The sequence below is a fragment of the Marmota monax genome, unplaced genomic scaffold (assembly GCF_021218885.2).
Source record: "Marmota monax isolate L192 unplaced genomic scaffold, Marmota_monax_Labrador192_F-V1.1 WCK01_AAM20220418_F8-fsc00033, whole genome shotgun sequence".
Taxonomy (NCBI): domain Eukaryota; kingdom Metazoa; phylum Chordata; class Mammalia; order Rodentia; family Sciuridae; genus Marmota; species Marmota monax.
In genome coordinates, this window is record NW_026694282.1 from 1,114,919 (window position 1) to 1,139,686 (window position 24,768).

The 24,768-nt window shown below is 40.4% G+C and overlaps 1 non-coding gene across 1 annotated transcript; it reads right to left on the reverse strand.

The window, feature by feature from the left end:
• Positions 1 to 20,165: 20,165 nt before the first annotated feature.
• Positions 20,166 to 20,237, reverse strand: Trnah-gug (transfer RNA histidin (anticodon GUG)). The gene has a single exon. It is a non-coding gene; the product is annotated as a tRNA-His (tRNA).
• Positions 20,238 to 24,768: the final 4,531 nt, after the last annotated feature.

Below are 24,768 nucleotides of genomic sequence, written 5' to 3' on the forward strand. Positions count from 1 at the left end.
TGGCTCTGAATGAAAAGGAAGAGCAACTTTAATTCCTCAGAGATGGAGACTCAATTCGTGGAGACACTTCCCTGAGGAAATTGCTGAGGATGAACTGTGGGTAGATAATTAAACTAGTGAGAGGGACAAAGCGAAAGTAGAGGTGAGGATCCAGGGCTTTTAGAGTTTTCATTTAGGGACTTTAAAAAAATGTTTGCTCAGAGGAGGCTAAAAGTTCAGTTGCTGCTCTAAGTGGCATGGTATCTGGTTACAAAAGTCCCAGGACAGGTGCCTCCACTTCAGAGCTCAGCCCTGCCCTCTCAGAGGAGATCCACATTGCCCATGACCTGCCCTCCTACCTCTCAAGCTGGTGGCTGCCATCTCTAACTGTCAGACAACCCACCAATGGCTTTCAAAGAATCACTGAATGACTTGGTCTGCTGCCTTCATCATGGTGTGTCTGCTCAAAACCTGTGGATGAAGCCTAACTGGAATTCACTAAGACCACAAAGTCTTTAGATCTCCCAAATTAAGTCTCCAGTGGATTGGGTGATCATGGAGGACACACTTTGGAGGGGGGGTGCCTTCCCACCAGATACTGGAAGCCCACAGTATCTGGGGGACACTCTAGAGCACATTTAAATGACATTTACTTTATCTGTTTACATGCTCAAGAAGGAGTGAAGGGAAAGCATGGTCCATCTTATTCTCTTTTCTCGTTAAGAACTTTTGGGAGGAAGTACATAGCACTCAGTATAGTAAACAGGACCTTGAGAGTGGAACAGTATAGTGTGATTTCAAATCCCTCATCTGTTATTTCTAATTGTTTAACCACAGAGTACTTAGCTTTTCTGAGTCTCAAGTTTTTTCAATCTGTAAGATAAAACACTAGTAATTAGCCCTTAGCACTCTCTGAAAACATGTCAGCTGAATCTGAATGGGGTTCTTAAGGCCAAAGGAAATAAAGAATCTGCAAGTAGAATATGGGAATGCTTGATTAAATTTAAGGCCTACAGGGGGGAAAAAAAAAGATAAAGTAAATCATAGGCTTCTTAAGACCTTGGGATGTTGTGCTATTTCTAAAGGTAATTTAATATCATTGCAGAATACATAAAAACAGCATGACCTAAGAGCCACAAAGTGTACTTCCATGGACTACATCAAGTTCAGTCTTTTGTTTCTACATTTGTGGAAGAATATTTAGTGAAGCTAAGCATATAATGAAAAAAAGCCACTAAAACAGAGATAACACTGAAAATAACTTGCCAAAGGTTAGTAGGCTTGCAGATAAATCCTATATAGCTCATGAGTTTGAACATCCACAATTTCCACCTGTATAGAATTACTGAAGTGTTCACCTATGTCTTCTATATTCAGGTTTCATAATATTTAGTAATAACTCTAAAAATGAAGATGTTGAACATCATTGGATACTAAAAGACCATTTGCCTTTTACCCTCCACCTACCCCATCCCACAAATTCACTTAATAATTTGTGAATTATTTTGAACAGATGGCCTTACTTTTTAGTGCCACTGCTTTCTTATCTATAAAATGAGGTTAATAATATTGCCTATTTGGCAGGACAGTTAAGAGAATTAAATGAATTCATTTATACAAAGCACTTTGAAGTGTGACTAACATATAGGACGCGCTCAATAAATGATAATTATTGTTGTAATAGTTATTATTAATTTTTAAGGGAAAATAGCTTTTATGTATATGTTATAGAAGATTTTAAGCATGGTACAAAATATTTACAAGCATATAACTATGAGGTCTCCTTTGAGTCTGACACTCAGTGTAAAAATTTCTGTGGAGGCCTTCTCTCAAAAGTCTTGAATACCTCCTCATACACAATGCCATATAAGTCAGATCGAATGGCTTAGTTTTCTCTTGCTGGCTAATAATTTAGCAGCTTAAAACAAGGACACACACACTTATTATCTCAGTTTCTGTGCATCAGAAGTAGGATCACAGCTTAACTGGGTCCTTAGTTAAGGATTTCATAAGGCTGCAATCAAGTTGTCAGCCAGGTTGTATCTCATGTACATATTTGTTTGGGGAAGAATCTGCTTCCAACTCAATCAGGAGGTTGACAGATTGTTTTTCTTGCAGTTGAACAGAGGGCCCCCAATTCTCTAGTTTATTGCAGGCTGTTGGCTTGAGACTGCCCTTAGCTCCTCAGAGGCCACCAGGGTGCCTTGCCACATAGGCTTATGCAACATAGCAAGGAAAATCACTGGCATCATTTTTTTGCTAGTAAAACAGAGTTGTATATGTGTGACTTATATATCATGTGATTTATATGTTATAATATAACATAATCAGTATATGGCATTCCATCAATTTTTACTGTATTCTGTTGAGTAGAAGCAAGTTATAAGTCCTACCCATATTCAAAGGGAGGCAGTTACACAAAGCATGAATGTGAGAAGGTCACCCCAAAGGCTGTCTATTGCTGTTACCAAGAGGAAAAGGCATTGCCCACTTTTTTTTTTTTAATTTCCCAATCCATTTTCTGTTTTAACCACAAAGGTTGGGCAAGATTTTATAGTCTATTAATTATAGTCATGAAGCATAGGGAAAGTGAAGAAAATTGAAAGAAATGGGTTTAAGAGAAAGCAAACAAAAAATTACTTTTTCCATTTTAACTGTGGAAGTGGTGATGCCAGTGTCCAAAAATAACTCTTAAATCCTTTGAGTCCTGCCAAGATGGCTTTGGGGAAGGCAATCCAAGGGAGCAGTCATTCACTGCACAGACCTAATTCAGTCATCCTTGAATCTACTAGCTTGGAGTCTTACAGATGGAAACTGGCCACTAAACCATATGCAAATATTCCTGCCTTGTAGATTAATGGGAAATAACTCTAATTCCCTTAAAAATTACAAGGTTATCATCAAGACATCACCCAACTGTTCTCTATCCTATCTAAGGAATGAACAGGAGAAAATGGGCTCAAATTTCAGTAAGAAGAAATTCATATAGACCTAAAGAAAAAATGTCTTAGTAGCAATGGTAACTAAGCAGTGAAAAAAGGCTACAAAAGGAAGCTATGAAATATCTGTATGGTGAGTTTTCAAAAAAAATAGACTAGGCACCTATCAAGAAAGTGGTCCAAACATAATGAAGTATTTATGCTGGAGGACCCTCCCCTATGTTCAGCTCATGGTAGTGCTTCAAAAATAAACTCCTATTAAATATATTGAAGTTAGTTTGTTGCCACAGATAACCAACTAATAAAAGTATTTTTTAGACCCCATATCCTGGGACCACCTGTGTCAAAGTAATTTGGGGTACTGTGGGGTTTTTTTGGGGGTACCAGGGATTGAACCCAGGGGAACTAGGCCACTGAGCCGCATCCCCAGCCCTCTTTTTGTATTTTAGTTAGAGATAGGGACTCACTGAATTGCTTAGCACCTTGCCATTGCTAAAGGCTGGCTTTGAACTCAGAATTCTCCTGTCTCAGCCTCTAGAGCTGCCGGAATTACAGGCGTGTGCCACCACGCCCAGCTGGGGTATTGTTTAAAATGCTGATTCCTACTTCAAGCTATGGGTGTAATAGATTGGAATTAATATCTTTTGAGGTAGGACCTAGGTGGTTTTTGTTGTTGTTGTTTGTTTGTTTGTTTTGCTTTTTTTTAACAAGTCCTCCAAGAAATGTTTACATACTCATAGTTTGAGAACTGTAAACGAAATATAATCCATATCAGAACTTGAATTCTTTTATTCAGATCTTCTTATCTCTATATCACCCTCAACTCTAAATTTCAAAGACATAAACTTTGCCTTCTCCTTTGAGCCACCAAGAAAGCATCTCATGGCCCCCCCTGGCTTTTATCCCTAAATATAGTCAAGCAGCCAAACTATATGGACATATACAATGGCTGCTGCCATACTGATTCCCTGGGGAAATTACATAATAGGTTTCTGGCACGTACCATCATTACTAGAATTACAAATGAACCCCCACTCCCATCTCTCTAGGAGTCCCATGTTTTGTGTAAAACCACAACAGTATGTCTGCTGCTTAGACCCTGGGGTTAAAAGAGTAGAGGCAAGCTTGAAGAAGTGTGTGTGGTTTGCTGCTCTGAAAATTGGGGCACACCACTGCAGTCTTCATCTAAATCCTGTGTCTCTGCATACTGTACTTAAATTTTTGCAGGACCCTATTAGGGTCCCCAGGAAAGCTCTCCTATGAAGTCCAAGAAATCTGAGAAAAATGTGGAGCTTACATGATGGACTAATTTCATTTCAATAAAATTCCCATATTACATTCAATGCGCCTGGCTTTATTAAGTTTTGTCATAAACGCTGGGAACACTTCCAAATTTAGGCTTGCACAATTATTTTTATTGGTGCGTTAACTAAAAATGGTATATGCATAAGTCAGAGTGTACATTTGACTTCATCTGGGAAGCCAAAATGAGCTTTAGGTTGATTTATAGTCATTTTACCCCCGTAAATGAGATACAGGAAATAGGAGCTGGAGTTTCCGATCACAGCATTTCTAAACCCTCCGCCGGTTCCATCCACAGCTCTGTCATGTATCTAATGAATTTAAATTCCAAATGTCTATCGGAAACCCACAAAGTCACCAAACAAAGAGGCTGGCTTACTTTCAGACCCAGAGCCATCCAAACTGGGAAAAAAAAAATAGAGGTTTGTTGCACTAAAGTGGAACTGGAGAGTTCTTGGTGCTTTGAAAGATTTTAATTGCTATGGAAAAAATCCTTTCAAAAATTTTCCCCCTCAACATGGGCCCCTTGGAAACTTTTCATAGGGGAACTGTAAAATATTTATACAACTAGCAGCACTGTTAAAAAAAAAAAAAAAAAAGCAAGCAAGAAAGAAAGAAACATAGCACTGAATGAAAAGCAGACTTGACTTGAAGTGAGCCCTGCAGATCCAGGGGACCCCGAGAGGGGAGGTTACTGTGATTTCAAACCTTGGAAAACAGGATCAATCCCAACCAGCTCCGCCTGCAACAGGGCCAACTTCATGGATATGTGACCCCTGCCATTGTACAGAACCCTGTACTTGAAAGGTCCTGCATTTGGTTTAATACACTGCTATTGCCATGTTGGAAATTCGTCGTTTTTGAACAAGAGCCCCGCCCCCCCCCCCCCCCGCCCATTTTCCTTTTGCATGGGATCCTGCTCATTATGTAGCTGAGCTGGCCCTGCTCACAGAACTTCCCAGGACTGCTGTCCTCTGACATTTCATTATGATCATCCATCTCTTCTTTCTTGTTGGCCCTTCTTTTCTTTCTTTCCTTCCTTCCTTCCCTGGAAGATTCTAACCACCAATCAGTCCTCTGAAAGTCTCTTTCATCAGCATGTTTGCTAGTGCACATGCCACCTAGATGGCTTTATCATAGAAAACTAGCACCTCACAATCAAAACCCTAGAAAACACAGCACTAAGTTTGCAAATAGACCAAAAAGTGTGGAATTTTGGAGCAAAAAGGAACTATTCCAATCTCATTTTACAGAGTAAATTTAGTCCTAGAGAGAGGAAGGAAATTTCCCAAGACTACTTCATTTATTAATATCAGGTAAGGGCCATTGTCTAATGTACACGGCGCTAGCCCACTCAATAGCATCTATAAAAAAAGGGGTCATCCTGGTCAATTACAGTTCCCAACAGCCCCCAAACTCATGAGAACTCTGGTTTAGTCTGTTCTCAACACTTCAATCAACAATGGCATTCTTAAAGAAAGGGCTGAAAAGATGATCACTTTCCCCACATCAACTCTCCAAATATTTTTTATTTCTTCTCACTCTGTATTTTTCACTGGTGAAGATAGTGGGTAGTAAAAATAACTGATGTCAGTCACATGGCTCTTCATGGCTACATCCTACTCCTCAGTGCTGTTGACCTGGTTACCCTACAGAAGGGTGGAAAGAAGCCAAGGGCCCAGAAAACCCACAAAGTGGTTAATTAACATCAGAGAAATCAAGATTTGGCTACACTATGGTAGCTAACGTACTAAGGGGCAGGATGAGACACAGTCCCAAAACTTCCTAACAGGGGAGAATGGTTATAGCATTACCACAATCTCGTCAATCAGAAGGGACCCTCTTGTCTCAAGACTGACTTAATTGCCATAATTGAATTAACATGCTTCCACTAATTATATAAGCTTTTAGATGACAGTTCAACAGCAGCACCACTGAGAATAAGCCAATTTTTTTTTTCATTTTAACTTAGACTTAAGTTAATTATAAGTAAATTACATTGATTTCTTTTTCACATCCTGCCTTCAACTGTTTTGTTACAGAATACAACCATGTAATATAAAAACTCTCATCTTTGGCAAAAAAAAAAAAAGAAGCATTCATACCATGTGAAATAACAGTAACATTCATAAATATAAAGAAATGAGCTGCTTCCTTCCTCCCTCCCTTCCCTTTTTTCTAAATGACAATTATTACCAAATGTTAAGTGAGATTAAAGAATACATCAAATGAAAATATCTATTTCCCAAATTCTGTGACCTAGAAAAGTGTCTGGCATATGTAAAGCACTCAATAAAGATTTATTACATAATTAAACAATTAACAATATTAGTTATTGGATAAAATGCTTTCAGGCTTGATAAAGGCTGAAGAGAGAGAGAAGCAGAAGAACTGAGTTGCAAAGAGTGCATATGCTCTTTCACAAGGTAAAATGTACAATATAAGAAGTCTTTCAAAAACTACCTGGAATTTGAGGCACTGAAGAGAAATGCATAGCATACATTATAAAAACAATAAATCAGATTAGCTCTTTCATTCAGGAAGATAAGAAGATGATGGGCTTTCAATATGAGTTATCTTATCTATGTACAAATGAGAGTTGACAAATGTAAATTACCCGCTAAAAACCAATGGACAGTGGATCCATCACAATTGGAAACATTTCAACAAAGCAAAGGATGCCCCAGGAGGATCCACCCAGTGCTAGTTTGCATAGCAGAGTAGATTCATGTTGATATACCTTTAGAGTTCACTCAATAAAAGTGCATATTTATTATGCCAAACCATACCTTAGTTTTTGTATATTTTTATGAATTTTGACACAGTACCCATCTGTAAGTAGGTCAAATTTTTAAATAGATATTTAGGATTCCAAAGATAATTTATCAGATATTTAGAATTGTTATATTTTCCCCCTTGAGGGGTACTTGTTCCACTTTCTGCCTAGCATTGCATTTTACGTAGATCAAAATTTCTCTTCTGCATTTGCTATTTGATAAGGTCCCAGGAAATATGAAAATAACCCCAAACTCATCATATTCCCAAATAAATAGACTGGTTTCTTCTCGGTTAGTGGGAAAAACAGACATTTTAAAACTTTAGTAGCCACCATGCTATGCAGTGTTAAAATGTCAAAGGACACCTTGTTCCATGCAGATGAAACTGATTCCTGCCTATCTTCAGGTCCCAGCCTAAGCATCACTTCCTCATGGAAACTGTCCTGCCTTTGCCCAGATGTGATGAGGGAGATACAGAAAGGCTCAGGGAGCCAGGGCAAGATGACGAACAAGGAGGTCAGGGGCAGGGCCAGAACAAAGGAGCACGGAGAGGGTCTTCTGATGAGGTCAACTTCCTGGTTGAAGAAAGCACTTGTAGACACGAGCCGGGGCCTCAATCAGACAGACACTTTTGTACTCCAGCTCCTAAGGGGGTGTAAGGATCCAACAGAAAAACAAACAAACAAAAATGGTTGCATAGATAGTGGGGGCACCAATCAATAATAGTGAGGAACATGTGGACACAGGAGGAGACAAGGAAAGGAGGAAATTCCAGAGACCACAAAAAGAACAGGCTGAAACTCCGCCACCGGATTCCCAGCTCTGGGGCCCCTTCTCTTTGGAAAATTCTGTCTCTGTGCTTTTGCAATAAACTTGCTGCTTGCTTGCTATCTCTGCGTCATGTTCTTTAATTCTTTGCTGAACGGAGACAATGAACCTGGCACCCCTAGATGGTCAGAGTTAGGCCTCTGGTTTTTGGCTACCTTTCCTTATAGAAAATTGAACCCTTGAAGTTCATTAATTATTAGCAGCCATTGGATGCTTATCCCCAATAGGTCATAGTTTCCCTGTATGCTGATAGAGCTGTTTGCTCACTGCCATGTTTCTGGTCTGGCACTTACATGTCTTCTATAAACGTTCCTATGGAGGAAGAGAAAGAAACAGAAACAGACTTCCTTCCAATTCTGCTAATTCTTGTATTAGATGGAAATTTTTCAATGGCATGTGATAAGCATTTAGCTTGAACAACCTTACATTTAAGAAGGCTTAAGGCCAGTAGGCTTATAAAGCCAAATCTTGGAAAGGGAGATCTAGAGACAAGATCTCCTCACTTTCCACTCATTACTCTCATGATGGATTGTAATTGGCTCAACATAGGTCACACACCCACATTTTGGACTAATCCCTTTCGCTAGAAGAATATGGTATTAACTTGGCCCAGAGACCCCCCTCTGTGGCCAAAAGAGGTGTGGAGCCCCATCAGCCACAACCTCAGGTTGAGCGGGGAAGTAGGAAGTAGGATGTAGGAAGATAAGTGGGTAGGGTGTTGGGCACAAAAAAAAAAAAAACAGTTATGCTCACAGAATCTTCCATCCTGGTCTGGAGGAAGATGAAGCATTTCCACAGTCCTGAATTCTCAATAACAACAGCCTTACTATGGGCAGCTTCTATTTTATTTTATTTTTAAAAAGCCATATGTATTCATGACAGCTCAGGTTACCATTCCTGTGTCCATTGAGTCTGCCATTAGGAAAAATTATACCCACATGCCAACAGCTATATTTTACCATTTCATTCAAAGAGTGCAACCAATTGTTAATTTTGATTGATTGACTTGGAAAATAATGCATACATCATGTTTTATTTGAAGAAAATTCTGGGGGCTAGGAGTGACAATAGGGTTGGGTACAAGAAGTGTTCTTCTTCGTTCTTAAGGATGCTTTATTGCTCCTGTACATGAAAGTTAAGACTGGCCAGTAACATCTGATTCTTCTGGGACCCCCAGGACTCCCTGCTGTTTTCTTGTGTGCTTGGGATGTTTTCTCATGCTAAAGCTGCACGCATAAATCAATCCCTCTCACACAGAGATGTGTACGATGGGACTGATCTTTTTCTTTATGAGTTATACTTCCAGCCCACATGTGGCTGCACGTGAAATATCATTTTTTCTTTCCTCTTTTTTAACTCTGTGTGTCAGGTCAGGCCTCTTCTCTATTTACACAAAGACAGAAGAAAAGTTTGAGGAAGGTAAAAGGGTCACTGGGCCCATTATCCTGGCTGTCTATGGTTTTCTCCTGCCATTTCCTCTCATCCATCATTGTCCTCCCTAGAAACTCATCCACGTCCCTCGAGTTTTGATTCTTTTTCCTTAGGTAATGTCCCTGGTACAGAACCTATTTTAAGATCACTATGTTCTCTGCAAAACCATTTGGCCAGAACTTTCCTCTTGATCCCAATTTTCCGTGGACTCGGATTCTGTTTTCCTTGTCCCTGCCATGCAGGGAATATTTGCATTCTTTCTGATTGTGGGGAACGGTACAGTAATCTTACACCATATGTATTTTTATATTGAAAGTCATGAGATCCTTATTTTGCATTCCTTAACCATGAGCCATCCTCCGTTTCCCATCCTTCACAGGGTGACCCAGGCTGAGTCGGCATGCATTTCCACTGGAGAATTCCCAGAGAAGCTTGGGAACATGGACCTTTTATATCTCATTTCAGCAAGGGTGGGGGAAGGGGTATGCTTGTTTGTGCACTTTGGAATAAACACTTTTTCAATTCTAGTCTTTCCAACTGCCTAATGCGCAGGTACTTCACACTGACAATACTGATGTCACAGTAGTTTTAGCTAAACCATAGCCCGAGTGCCAGGAAGTCAAAGGGCCCAGGTGAGTGAGAAATCCAATGTAGAATCACTTTTGCCTTAGATACTTGTTTTGTTTACTAAATAAGGAGGAAATATAGAGATGGATGTATTCAGGGACTCTGGGGACAAAAGATACTCAGTGTCTTTCATTCCTGTATTCTGCATACCACTGTTTCCAGTAGATACGCACACAAAAAATTGTTCTATGGTCAAGTAAATTTGGGAAAAAGCATATCAAAATTCACAGAACACATTAGCATATTAAAGGCTCTGATGGTTTCACATTAAATAAACCTATTTAACTTTGTTTAACTCAGCATTCCCTAAACTTATTTGAGCTTGAAACACTTGCCACAGTTTACCCAGAGGCAACCGACCTGCAGAACCACATTCCTTGGACTACCCAATTAAAGGACAAAGAAATACAATTCTATTATCTCAAAAGTGATATGCTCTTTGTAGACATTAAATACATGAATTTAATTTCCTTCTAAGTCATTGTTCCACTGCTCTGTGACAGAAGCCAGAGCCCTGGGCTCCTGACTCCCAGGCAGTTTCTGAGGGTGGGCTCTTGAAGGGCAAGGGAGAGACAGGCTTTGTGCGAAGGGAAAGGATTTTTTAAAACTCCTTTGTTACATATCTGGGGATCAGTTTGGGGGACTGGATAGAATTTTACACAAGGGATATCTATCTAGGTAGAAAGAGGAAGTGGGAAAGAACCTTCCCCCACTCTCCAGTGCTGGCAACGCTACGGGGACAATCACAGAGAGAGGTGGAGAATGAAGTGGTCAAATCTGATTGAATTCTCTCTCCCAAGCCTTTGGTCTGAGGAAGAGAGAGAAATATTGGGACAACATGAGAGTGTTCAGATGCCAGATTCCTTCCCAGGAGACCGGGGGTTTAGGCTGTCGCAGGGACAGGCAGAGGTGTGTGGAATTTAGTTTTACTGCTCTGCTCTAGGTTTCTGTGTGGAAAGGATGTCACTCCCAAGTTCCTGTAGATTTAGAGAGCCAAGATGAGGGAGGTGAGGTCGGAGGAGAAGGCAAGAGGAGAGAAGCAGAGCACAGGTCAGCCATCATTGCCTTTAGCATTCACCCCAGCAGGAACCGTGGGCAAAGAAGGGCATGGTGAATGCAGTCTGCCACCCCCCCCCCATTCTTCCCCAATAAGCTCATGGAGCCCTGCCATCCCTCATCTGCCCCAGCCACACATCTGATACCATCTTCTAGAGAACCTGGGGAAAAGGGACAGAAGTAATTGAGACCAAACCACTATTTGGAAAGACTGAGCTTTGCTTGTACAGAATACTTTTATTGGGGGATTGAAACTCCATCTGAGTTTTAATGTGATTGGGATTTCAGACATTGCTATGTCCTTGTTTTCTTTTTTTCTTTCTTTCTTGCCTTTTGGTTGTTGTTGTGTTCACAGGAGCTTTAGATGGGCCACTTAATCTCCAGGTCCTTGTCTTATTAACAACCACAGGACTGCCACCGTGCATCCAAAACCTTAATGTGAGCACTGAAATTATTGATTTATGGGACCATGAGTTACTTCTCTGCAGAGGCCTAATTTCATTCATCTTTCCCCCCCAATAAGTAGAAGAGTACCTTAATATAATACGCATTCAATAAATGTTCATTGAAATGAATGAATGAATTAAATATGTTCATGTTCTGCATCTCTGGAGATACTCTTCAGGGGAGCTCACATGTGTATCCTTTCTGATTAAAGAAAAAAACAAAGTCTTCCTTGGAAAGTAGATGGTAGCCTCTTTCTTCATAGGTAAAATATCCTTTCCCAAATCCTCCTGAACCCATGACCCAGGGAGAGTCTTAAATCTGTATGACAATTCTGGTCTTAAAAAAAAAGACCCAAGTTTTTTCTTCTTTACACTACTTGTAATCCCAGGGATTTGGGAGGCTGAGGTAGGAGGACTGCAAGTTTGAGAACAGCTTCAGCAACTTAGCAAGGCCCTGTCTCAAAACGGGGGAGGGGTGGTGCTGGGGATGTAGCTCAGTGGTAAAGCACCCTGCGTTAAGCCTACGTTAAACCTACAGTACTGAAACAAAAACAAAACAAAACCTGAACCTTCTATTTATAGTTTGGAAATCTTGCTAATCTCTGTATGATTTGCCTGTTATTGTCTTCATCCTCACTTCTGTCTCCTTCTAACATTGTAAACTCAGTAGCTAGAAACAAGTACCATGCTTTTAGAGTTCCTGTGTTATTGCAGGTCTTTTCTCATGCCTCCATGATGTCACACTCTGTTGTATTATAACTGAACTCACTTGCCTATTTCCTCCTCTGATCGCAAGCTCACTAAAAGTCTTGGTTATTTATTGATTGCATTGCCGTGTTTCATGGTGCCACATTAAAAAAAAAAATGCCACTCTGATCCCAAAGGAAACAGTTTTAGGAATTCCAAACAAAATTATTACTGTAGTATTGAACTCTAACAGCACATGGAGATGCTCTTGGTGATGATGTTTAGAACGAGGCTGGATGTCTACATTAATGTCAATGTCAGATGTCGAAAGTGTTAAACTTATTTATTGTACTGTCTATGACAAGAACTTGCCTGGTATAACAGCCAACAACGAGAAGCAATGCCCATGTGCTTTCTTTTAGAAGCAACTCAAGTTTGTATTAGCCTGAATTGTGGCACTCCTGGAGAGGGTGCCATGCCCAAGTGTGGAGTCCCAGCTCAAGAGTTAGGCATATGCTATTATTCTTAGAAATATTATTAATATATTTCTTTAATCTGGTAAGCGTGAATTTGATAAAATGGGATTTTTTAAACCCATAAAAACAAAAGACATTTCTTGCTAGGACTGAAGTTTGGAAACACAGCTGCAGGGAAATTTTGAATTTGCTAAGTTCATGCTGATGCTGATTTCAGGTACTTGGAAAGAACAAAACCAAGGCCATTGGGAATGCCTTTCTGGTCTAATGTACAATGAAATATGAAAAATCCCTGAAAAACACAAAGCATGGAGGGAAAACAGGTTCAGAGACTATAAATGAGTAAATACATTACAACCCTAATACAGACTGCTGTTGTGAACAAGTGTCTATTGAATGCTAGTTCCCCAAGAAGAACAAGAACAGATTCTTTGGTCAAAGGGTTGAGAACACAGCATATTGTACTATCCTTTTACAAATTCACAGTACATAAAAGCACAGTTAAAGGCTCTGAAAAGTCCTGTGCTCACATGGCTCACTTAACTCAGCATTCAAGCTTTCATTTTCCTGGAACACGGATTTGTAGGGAATTGCTATGCCTCACAACACGTAGGGAGAATCTGCTCTATGGTACCTTGTGACAGTTTGGTTTGCTCTCAGGACCCCCAGAGTCCCTTTCCACACTCCACAGATGATTCAGTTGATGTCACATTGCCTCATTTTGGGGCACCTCTGAGAAGCGATGCCCATGTGCTTTCTTTTAGAAGAGGTCCTTAAGCTTCTATTCTACATTCGCCTTGTCATCTACAGAGTTGGCATATGATATACATTTGCTAACTGACTGCTTTAGATATTTGTGATTCCTTAAAAGCAGAAAAAAGAAAAACTTCCTTCTCCAGTGCTTGCATGCAGGTCTTCGCATTTTCCTGTCCCACTGACTCGCCAGCCTGCTGGATGGCACTGAGCTTCTGCCTCCCCACCTCACTATCCCTCTAGCTGAAGAGATGCCTGGATCTTTCAGGGAGCACCTAGGAAGACATTGAAAAACAAGTGCAGTCTCATCCTTCTGCTCTGACTGCTTTGGCATGTGCCCCTGCCATGTTACAAAGACCTTCCTACCCTCCCATCTTGGAGCCTCTTATAGCTGCTGAAGACGTGAAACCCTTAAGTTGCAAAAACAGTGCTAACTGCCCCCCAGGTGGCACTGCAGCCACACTCAGACCCAGAAGAACTAGCAACAAGGCTCGCCTTTCTGTTTTGCCCTTCCTACAAAAGCAAGAAGAACTGAGTGTTCTAGTAGTTGTCTGTATAAAGACTTATCTTTCCCCTTTTGGGGTCTCAGTGCTAAAGGACATTTTCTCTGGACTCCCAACTAGAGGTTAAATGTCTGTGTGTACTCTTATCAAACGGGAAGCTTTCCTTTTTATAATCTTGAACAGAATTGCAAGTGCCAGGTGACTTATCTGTTTCTTCCATTAGTCTAAAAGCTCCATAAAAGCAAAGATATTGTCTATTTTTATAAACCCTTATATTCTCTTTATCTGCCATTATGCCCGGCATATAATGGTAATAATTATGATGATGATAATAATAGCTACAATGAATATTTGTACTCTACTTTCTCTGAACCAGACACTCTCATCAGTGCTGTCCCTAGGCTAGCTCATTCACTCCACATATCAACTCTTCAGATGCTTTTATCATCCACACTGGATACATGGATGAACCAAGGTATCAGAGGCCAAATGACTTGCCCAAGGTCACCCAGCAAAGTAATTGGTGGAGCTTAAATTTAAACACAGGAATCTGATCCCAAAACTGATGTGCTTAACCTTCGGGTAGCACTGTAGGGCGTTATATTTGAGGACACTGTACCATACTATGTTATTTTTCTGGGTAAAAGGGCTCATAGGTGGGAGCAGTCACAGGCAGACTAGGCTGGGGAGACTAATGCCTTCAGGACACAAGGGAGTTCCCAGCTTAGCAGGGAGTGGGGAGCCTGAACAGGAGGTAGTAGGAGAGAAGGTAAGAGAAGAGTGGTTGATGCAAAACCAGGAGAATAATATGGGCACACTTGGCAGCTGGTATAAGTGGGAAGTTTAAGGAGACAGAGAAATCTCTAAAGGAGATTTTTTTAAAAAATAAATTTATGGGACAGTCTCTAAAATACCCACACCACCTCTCCTAGAAAACCTTTAGTATAGCTCTACATTATTCTTTAATTCAATTTTCTCTTTAAGTGAGACTGGGTTATGTGGAATTCCAGAATTAACTCAAGTTTCATAAGCAGTTAGTGAAATTATGAGCTAACTGTTACAGTTTCAACCCTGTCCTTGGATCTCCCCAGGGAAGAATGAGAAGAAGCTGGGGCCAAAGCTTGAAGCTAGGCTGTAGCTAGGATTTCTGATCAAGTTCCCTCCTGTTTTGGATTTTGGAGCTACTTATATTTAAGAAAATGCAAAAAAAGAAAGAGGGAAGAAAAGGTTGAGATGGTGAAGAAATAAGAACAAGAGAAAGTGAGAGAGGATGTAGAAAAAACTTGCATCTTTGATTTGTATGGTGTGATTTCTGAAATTGCTCCAGCCTCTACAGGATTTATATAGCTTCATTAATCACACTTTCTTTTGAAATGGAATTTTCTGCCTTGGAGCCTTTGAACATTGACATCCAAATACAATATATTCTTTTAAAATCACCTCTGGATAAAGACAACACTGTTGAGGTAATTCCCCCAGATTGAAGGTGGAGTCTGTTTGGTCTTCAGATCTTGATGATAATGTGCCGAAAATAGGACCTCCCTTCCAAGAACAGAGGCGTTCTGCTATGATTAGGATCCCAGGGGCAGACACCCGGGGCCAGGAACCCATGGAGAAAAAAAGGAAAAGAGCCCCTTGTCTTTGCTTAACAACAATAAGCAGTGCCATCTAGTGGCCATTTACGTTATCGTGGAGTCGGCTTGACGTTGACCTCTCTGCCTAGCTCTTCCTCATTGGGACAGACTGGGCAACACAAGATCACTTTTCTGCAGTTCTGCCCTCAGTCAAATGACACAAGAGTTTGTTAAAGGTGCTGCCAATCAGAGTAGCTGAATCCGAGGGTCCCCCCGCCCCCTCTTCCCCCGGTTGACTTTTGTATGCTGGAAAATCCACACAAACAACAAAGAACAAAGATTATGTTCTTCCGAAAAGAAGGAATAGAAGGGGAACAGAGGTCTTTGGGATTCACAGCAGGCACCTGTTACCTTATCTAACTCTTGAAATCGCTCTGGTTTGGTAAGGAACCAAAACATAAACAGGTCAAGGTCAAAGTCAAGCAGTCAGAAGAGGCAGAGCTGGTGCTTAATGCCAATCTCTTTGGGCTTTCTCTCTGGTTTAGCTTTTGGTGGGAATTTCCCTTTCTGGAAGACCCATATTTCCAGGCCTTGCCACAGATCTTCCACCTTTCAGGGTGATTTCTTGAGATCAGCAATAACACCTTAGAACAGGCAGAGGCCCTGGCACAGGCAGAGTGCCCTGAGCCTGTAGACCAAACTTCAGCCTGCCTTTCACGGTCACCACCAGCTGCTCCAAAAAAACTGGATCTCTGGATCGCCACCCCAACAATGGTGTTGGCAGCATCAACCTCCCTGCTCATTTTCTATGCATAGGCGTCTAATAGCATAAAAATAAAATACGCTTTTCATAATTATGAAATAGAGGTTTATTTTCAAATAAGAAAGTACTTATTATTATAGTTAATTCACTTGGAGTTGTTCAATTTATGATTTGATCAGAAAAATAAATGTCAATTATTTATGAAAGCTCACTAAAAAATAGGCATAGAAAATACTGGAATAGAAACCCTATTCATTCAAATATGTTAATGGTGGAGATTAATGAGATAGCTCTGCTCCACTATTGTAGAGAACAAGAAAGAAGCATTTAGCTAAAACCATAACTTAGGGTAATAAGCAAGCATACGTAGTTCTCAATCTTTAATTCAGGCACTCAATTACAGTTAACATAGGTAAAAATATCTTGTTTGAACAGACTCTAATAGGCCACTGTGGGTACACCAACAAGAGGGACATAAAGTTATAGACGAGACAGCAAATTAAGACATCTTCTTGCCATTGTAGTTGACTCCTAGGAAAATGGAAGGAAAAAAAAAAAAGAAGCTTTTCTGACTTTTCAATGAGCAAGTGCTTTCACAATCTGAATGAATAAAAATCCAGGGGATTACAAAGTCACTGAAAACAATAACTGTCAAAACCCTGCGACCAAAATTAGGATTCTGCTATTGCTCTAATGTTTTATCATCAATGTTAACAAGTTGTCAGGAAATCTGATTGTAAGTTTGGCTTACCTATTCCCTGCAATGCTTTACAATTGACATTTTGGAGAGATGTTTTTTGAAAGATTATATCATAGTCACACTGTTTTTTCATTAGCAAGTATTGACTTTTTATAAAATATAAACAATGTTTGAAAAATAAATGAGTAAAATGAAGATAATGGGGGCATGGAAATAATAATGGGGGTCTGTTTAGATATTAGTAAAACACTTCTACAAGTATGAAAAGCCAACCAGATGCAATGGCACACACCTGTAATTCCAGCAAACTGGGAGACTAGGGCAGGAGGATTGCAAGTTTGAGGCTAGCCTAGGCAATTAGAAACTCTCAGCAACTTAGGAAACCCTGTCTCAAAACAAAGAAAACAAACAAAAAACAAAAATTAAAATTAAAAGCAGATGGTGTCTCAATGTTAATAATTAAAATTAGAATTAATTTCTTCAGATAACTTGGGCTTTAACATTTCTGAAAACTAATCTGATAAAAAGTTCATGTCAGATTAAAAATGCAACACATTTTAACAACAGCAAGAAGGAAATTCAATGTCAACAAACTGTTGGTGAAAATAACTTGATTTTTATGCCCCTCAGTCATGGTAACCATGTGAAGAAGGAATGAACTGGGATTACAAACTCCAATATGGATCCCATCACTCAGTGGATACTGTTGCCCCTGGCTTGGAGTCTTTTTTTTTTTTTTAAGTTTCTGAAATGCATGGCATAGAGCCTTCTTCCTAATGGAAACTCACTCTGGAGTTTCTACCTGTGGAGGCTGGATGTCAAATGAGGTCATGATGTATCTTGGAATAATAAACATTATGGTAAACATTATTTGTTGCATCTCTATTTAGGGGCCTTTGTTGTAATTCTACTATGTGTCAAAGTACAAAGTGGTCTTTATTTATTTATTTGTGTATTATTTTTTAAATTCTCACCATTATATCCCTTCTTCTCCCCCATTCCCCCAACTATACAAGCTTAGATAACTTGCACATCTTCAACTTAGTATTTTTGGTAATCAGGATGATTTTGTGCTCTTCCCTGGGAGAGTAGTCATTAAGGGCAAAAGGTCCACTTTTGGCAGTGACAGAGAAGAAAATAAATATTCGCTTTGTTCAAGCAGTTGCTTAAACAGTGTCCCTGTGCTCAAAGTTGAGTCCAGACTTATTGTTATATTCTGACACCCTCACCCACCCTGCTTTTTAAAAGTTGCTTATAATGTGAAAGTTGAGCTCGTGAGTTTGTAGAAGCACAGCCACCAAATGTTGTGGTCTAGTTATGTACTAGGGAAAGTTTCCAAGGGAAATGATTGAGGTGACTCCAGGGCTGGTAATTCTCTCACTCTGGGATTGGCCTCAAGACCTTAATATCTTTTGTGCTATGAGTCTAGCCCCTAGTGCATAGCTGATTGGTTCAGTGATGTACACCTGACCAATTACAGTCTTCCCTGGGATTTTTGAAGATTAATAAGGAGGTCTCCCACTGGAAGCAGTAGTTAAGATATGAAAAGCAGGAATTGCTGCTGACTGTTATATTTCATGCCATATAGAAGTTTCTGTGAGAGAATAATGGTAACATTCATAAAGAACTATGGGTTGAGATGAATAGAGTATATTCTGGTCATCTTTAATAACCTGGATCTTTCTGAAGCCCCCTTTACCTGTGCCTGGGTACATGGCTTTCTTTAGGTTGGTACATACTGTGTTTCTGTGGCTTGTTACCGCTGAATTCTGACACAAACTCCTTCCTCAAATGAGTATTCCATTGCATTTTCAATCTCTTAATAACATATAAATAACTATGGATGGGCTTATTCTGCTTTAACTAAAGGACACTTGTAGTTCAGCTGTCCTCTTGAAGCCTAATTAGTTCCAGCCAGCTGAGAAGGGCTGGTAGCCTTGAGGAAGAGCCCAGCCCAGGCCCTTGAAAAAGGGGCAGAAGAATCTGTAGGGTCAATGGAAGGAGTGAGGGTTGGGGAATTAGTCATGGGAAGGACAGACCTCAGAGTGGAAAATGGTCTTGAAAGTGAGTCTTAGAGGAGATAATAAACCCATTTCACTCACTTCATAATATAGTACTTTGAGACTAATCTCTTTGTTCCATAATCAGAGACAGGTCTTTTTTTTTTTAAGGGAGAAGTGACATTTATTCTAGTTTTTCTAGAATATTATTTCCGATAATTCACTGGCTCTGAAAGAACTTGATAGATCCTGCACATATTTTACTTGAAAAATTTTTTAGTATTACATAAATAACCACTATGAGCCATTGCTAGGCTATTCACAAGACAGGGGTTAGTGGCATTAAAAAGCATCTTCTATGATAGTTCTGCACATATTTTTACTTGAAAAGTTTTTATTATTACATAAATAACAAAAATGAGTTACTGCGAGGCCATCCAAGAGACAGGGGTTAGAGGCATTAAACGGCATGTTCCAGTGAGCCCTTGTTAAACATGGCTGGCTAGGGCTATAAAATATCAGGCTGTATTGTCCATATTTTCAAGTCCTGGAGAAAAGCCCATTAAAGCCATGTTACTCACATTAATTCAACATTTAGCCACTTACAATACAAACCCCAGTCTTTTGGAAAATGGCATTAAAAAGTTTTACCATATATGGACATTATTTATTGCTTGAGCCCCAATGTCTACTTACAATATGCTCTTTATCAGACCCAAATGCCCACTTCAGAGATTTTCGTTTTAAGCAACAACTGGCTTCTTACATTATCCAATGATGCAGGAAAGTTAAATTACAGCCAGTTCATATCATAGAAACAAAATGTTTCCTGCAATTACTGATAAGGGACAGTTCATTTTCTCTCTGTCATCCTGAAAAAAAACCTCCTAACAACAATTCATGCCTGGTTAAACAGGATTTCCACATCTACTGCTGACATCTTTCCAAATAATTCAGGGTTGTTATTACTGTATAGCCCTGGCAAGGCTCAAAAGCAAGCAGACTTGACGAGTCTGCTCAAAGCAGAGCTTAAGTAGTTGTAATTAATAATAATTACATGCCCACTACACTCCAGTTTTATCATATTATCCGTCAATGCAAATAAAAAAAAAAAACCCACACACCACACGCTTGCAACAGGATTAGCACATTACTAAAGCCACTCTGCATATGTCATATTTCTAAAGTTTAAAGTATGTGTAATGGTTTCTGTTTTATTGATCTTCATTATTCTCTGCCTGGTTGCAAAAAAAAAAAAAATGGTGTTCAGAAGCAATATACTATGGGAGCAGTGTTGTTCTCTTCCAAAATCCTGCTTTCCTCCTGCCGTGACTCGGATTCGAACCGAGGTTGCTGCGGCCACAACGCAGAGTACTAACCACTATACGATCACAGCGAGCTATGGAAGAGCTGAGCACTAAGCTTTCTTTAAGAGCCATTGCAGTATTAACATTTGTGGAAACACTGCCATCTATTGCCTAAGTATGTACATTTTCTTAATATTGGGAAAAAGAAGTTGAGTTTTTGTTATCTCTAGAAGAAAACTTACAAAGTGCTTGAATATGAAATCAACATTCTCTTCTTGAAGGACTGGGAAAATTTTAATAGGAAGGATTCACTGTCCAAAGAAAAAAAAATGGTAATCAAGGTAAAAGACTGAGAGGCACTAGTCTGTTGACTCATGCTTCCTACATCCCCCCACCCCCTGACACTAGGGATTGAACCCAGGGGTGCTCTACCACTGAGTTACATCCCCAGCCCTTTTTATTTTTTATTTTGAGACAGGGTCTCACTAAGTTGCTGAGGCTGGTCTTGAACTTGGTATCTTTCTTCATCAGTCTCCCAAGGAGCTGGAATTACAGGCATGTGCCACTGTGCCCAACTCAGTCTCTCTAATTTTAATAATGGGTATAGATTTTCCACCCCTACCACCACCAATTATGTTGCACTGAATGACAACATATCCAAGCCTCTTTTGTGTATATTTTTACTTTTGTTCCTAGCCTTATTTCCATACGTTTTGGTAATACAGCCATAAAAAAAAATACAACAAGAACAAAATGCCCTGAGACTCAGGATCATCAGAAAGTCTAGTTTCTCCTAGCAGACAAAGAATAAACATAATCCCCACTGAACAAGAGGCACCTTCCAAACCCACTAATTCTTGAAGCTAACACACCACCTTGAGTATATAGGTCTAAAATCACATTCATCTCAAAAATAAGCTTCCCATTGACATTGGTAACCCATCATACAAAGAAGCTTGAGCATTCTATGCCATGTGCATTTCAAGGGGAAACAACATAAACTTTCCTGTAAAACTTAGTCAATACAAGATACTCCAATCTTTAAAGAAAACTATATTTCTCATGAATGGATTGTTATCAGAGTGTCTCCTTTAAGCCCTCTAAACAGGGAGGACCGGGGAGCAGCTGGAGCTTGCTGGCATTGAGAGTGGGTGGCCAGAACCTAATCCATGACCTGATTGGTGGCCATCAGCTCCAGAGCTTCTGGAAGGAGCATATCTCTGAAGATAAAAGTTTGAGACACAAAGGGTCACTCACACACTACCCTCAATCACCTATAGCCCCTGTTACCTTCCTTCACATTTGCACAAATAAATTTTTTCCCGGGGTCATATAGAAGATTCTTGCCTAAGGCCCTGAGCCCTGCCTGGACTATGCAGGTTCAAGACAAAGTGTTCTCTGGCCCAAGCAGGAACAGAAGGGTGAGCCTGGCAAAGGGTCACTGTGTACCAAGGGACAAAGCAAATCTCTTGGTTGGCAAAGAGGAAATGGTTCCTTCCTGCAGTTCAGTGGTTTGTGTAGCACCTTCATTATTTCTGCAGTGGGTACTTTCCAACAGACAACAAGAGAAGCAATATTTTTAAAAAATCAACTGGTAGGGCTGGGGCTGTAGCTCAGTAGTAAAGTGCTTGCCTAGCACATGTGAGGCACTGGGTTGGATCCTCACCACCACATAAAAGTAATATAATAAAAGTATTGTGTCCATCTACAACTAAAAATATTTTTTTAAATCAACTGGTAGAGTCCACATTATGGAACCAGACTGTGTGGATTCAAATTCTGGCTCTGTCATTTACTAAATGGGGGAACATGGGCTGTTTATTTAACCTCTCTGCCTCCTTTCTCACCCATTTAGTGGAGATAATTATAGCACTACTTCTCAGGACTGCTAGGAGGATGAAGTAGGTAAGTGCCTGTCAACAACTTAAAATAGGCCTGTCACATAGTAAGTACTAATGGAAATGTTAGTTACATTATGGTGATTTACATAAACATATTTCATTGCACTCCTTAAATTATGTCACATGTCCCATCTGTCAGCCTAGGTCACACTGTGCAGTGATGCCCAAATCCTGGTAGCTTAGAATAAGAAAGTCTTTTCTCTTGCTTGTGTTCATGTCCACTGCAGGGCTCTGCTCTGTGCCTCCTCACTCAGGGACCCGGGCAAAGGAGACAGCTACTCTCACAAACTCATGGCTCATCACTTGGCAAAAGGAAAGAGAGCTCTGGAAATTCTGGAACCAGCAACTAAAATCTCTTCAGATCAGTGGAGCCTGGGGGTCAAATCTCTAGAGAGAGAATAATGGATTTGGGGTACCATATACTTTACCCATGGACCAGCTATTATTGGGTATTTGGAAATCACTGGCTATCATTTTGTCCAAACTTTACTGCCTATTTTGCGATGCGAAGTGCAGCCTGGTTCTACCATTTTCTATGATCCGCCAGCTGAGTATCATATCAGCCTCTCCTTGGTTTCCCACATGCTTGGGTTAACGATCATGATCCCAGCTTCCATTTTGTGCCACATCTGGGCATACCCGAAAAACGGAGTCCTAGCTGAAGGATTGTAAAACACAGTGCAAGCCTGCAAGAGTAGGTCAAGGCAATATGTTGGACCCATATTTTTCTGAATTTATGTGGCACAATCAATTTGGAAATAGTGCTTTCAGTTCTCTCTTACTGCATACATCAGAACAATTTCCTGTTAATTAATATGATGTTTTGACATTTGGTTTTAGTATGTTTTAGTACAAATATCCAGGAAAAAATATTCCATTTGAATACATCTGAGAAACAAATTGTTTAATTAATCCAGGCAGGGAAGGCATGATGATGACGGAGAGAGATGAAAGGAGGCAGAGAGAGAGGAAGTGAGCTAGAAAGACAGAGGGGAGCAGGTAGGGAAAGGAAGAGGGAGAGGGAGAGGGAGGGGAGGGAGAGAGAGAGGCTTGCTTTTTTTAGATTCTAGTACTTTCTCCAGCCCTCTCCCTGTGCGACCTTGGGTTAGTCACTTACTTCCTCTGAATCTCTATTTCCGCATTAGAAAAGTAAGGGCCACTGGACTAGATGAGTTCTCAGATTCCTTATGTCTCTGTCATACCATAAATGTAATTTAGAGAATAGGTTCATGAACAATAGCCCAGTGTAAAAATTTTGGAGGAAAAAAAGAAACATTCAAAGCCAGAGAGTCTTGCAGCTATTATAGCTGTTGTTTTTTTTTTTTCCTTAAGTTCACAGAAGCTTGTCCACTTCCAAAGTCCTCAACCTTATTTTCTTGCCTATGGTAACACATTTTAAGTACATAGAGATTGGTCTGTTGGACGAGTGGTTTCCTTTGAATGTAAGGAAGAAAATCTTTTTCTTTTTAAATAATATTTAATACAGTGTGATTTTATTTTAAAAATTGCTAATATCTAAGCCAAGTGCATGCAAACATTGTGGATCAAAATAGTTGCAAACTAGAATAGCAAAGGGATCCAAAGATGGCAAGAATTTCTTGCTTGTGAGGGGCACTAAACGGTGGAATTCCTCTCCAAAGACGACTGTTGACTTCCTTCCTCAGAGTCTTTAAAAAGAAGATTGACGTTTACAGGTCTCATTGCTAGAGCAACAGCCTTGCCGCCTGACTACCATATTCTGCCTCTGATGGAGTTGTCACGTTCCCTGGTTGTTCATAATGGATTCTTGCAGAGGAGCAGGGACTGACAAGGGGAGCCCCCCCAGACTGGATGGGTCCTCACCTCCCAGCTGAGTCCTGTCTCCAGTGTCGCCGCGCCTCCCTCTCTTCCCAGACCAAGCTCTCTTCTCTGCCCCCAGCCCTCCTCTCGGTTCGCCTCCTGCCTCACTGGGGGTGGGGAAATGACAGTCAGATCCATCACTGGGCTGGAGGCCAAGAGCGGCAATCCGCTGGGCTGAGGCTGGCCCTGTGCCCGGTTTTCAGACAAAGACAGGTTGGGAACCCCCCAGCAAGGAAGGCTCCACAGTCTCCTCCTCCCAGAGTCCTGTCTCTTCTTTCTTGGGTTCTTTCTAGAACACCACTCTCATCCCAGGGAGGATTGTGTTTATGAGAGACAGAGAGCTGGAGAGGTGGGGGGGGGGCAGGGAGAAAGACTGGACATTCTGGTGCATGTAAGGGGACCCACACCCCCCTCCTGCCTCACTGGGCACACACCCCATCCACACTCCAGGGAATGATTTGTATTTTTAGAAGAAAAAAATAAGGTAGCTGAAAGCAAAGAAAGCTCAAGTCAAGGGTAGCTCCACATTTCCAACTTGCAGGCGCATCACCACCATAAAAATGCTGAAGGCTGAATCCTCTTCCATGTGACCATCTCCTTCAGGTTTTCTGCATGTATCAGAAAAATCTTTGGTTCCGAGAAATCACAAAACACTAGAGAAAATACATGATTTTTCGAATGCTTGTAACCACAAAATGTTTTAACAGTTTACATTTTCAAGAGTAAACTGCCTGGAGTGATTTTCCCCCTTGCTTATTAATGAATTCTATTTAACCAAGTCAGAAATCTTGCTGTGGGGGAAAGCTGGAATGGTAGGGCTGGGGGGGGAGGGGTTGTTGGTTGGTGGTTTAATTTTAATTTTTCTTGCCTGAAGGCACCA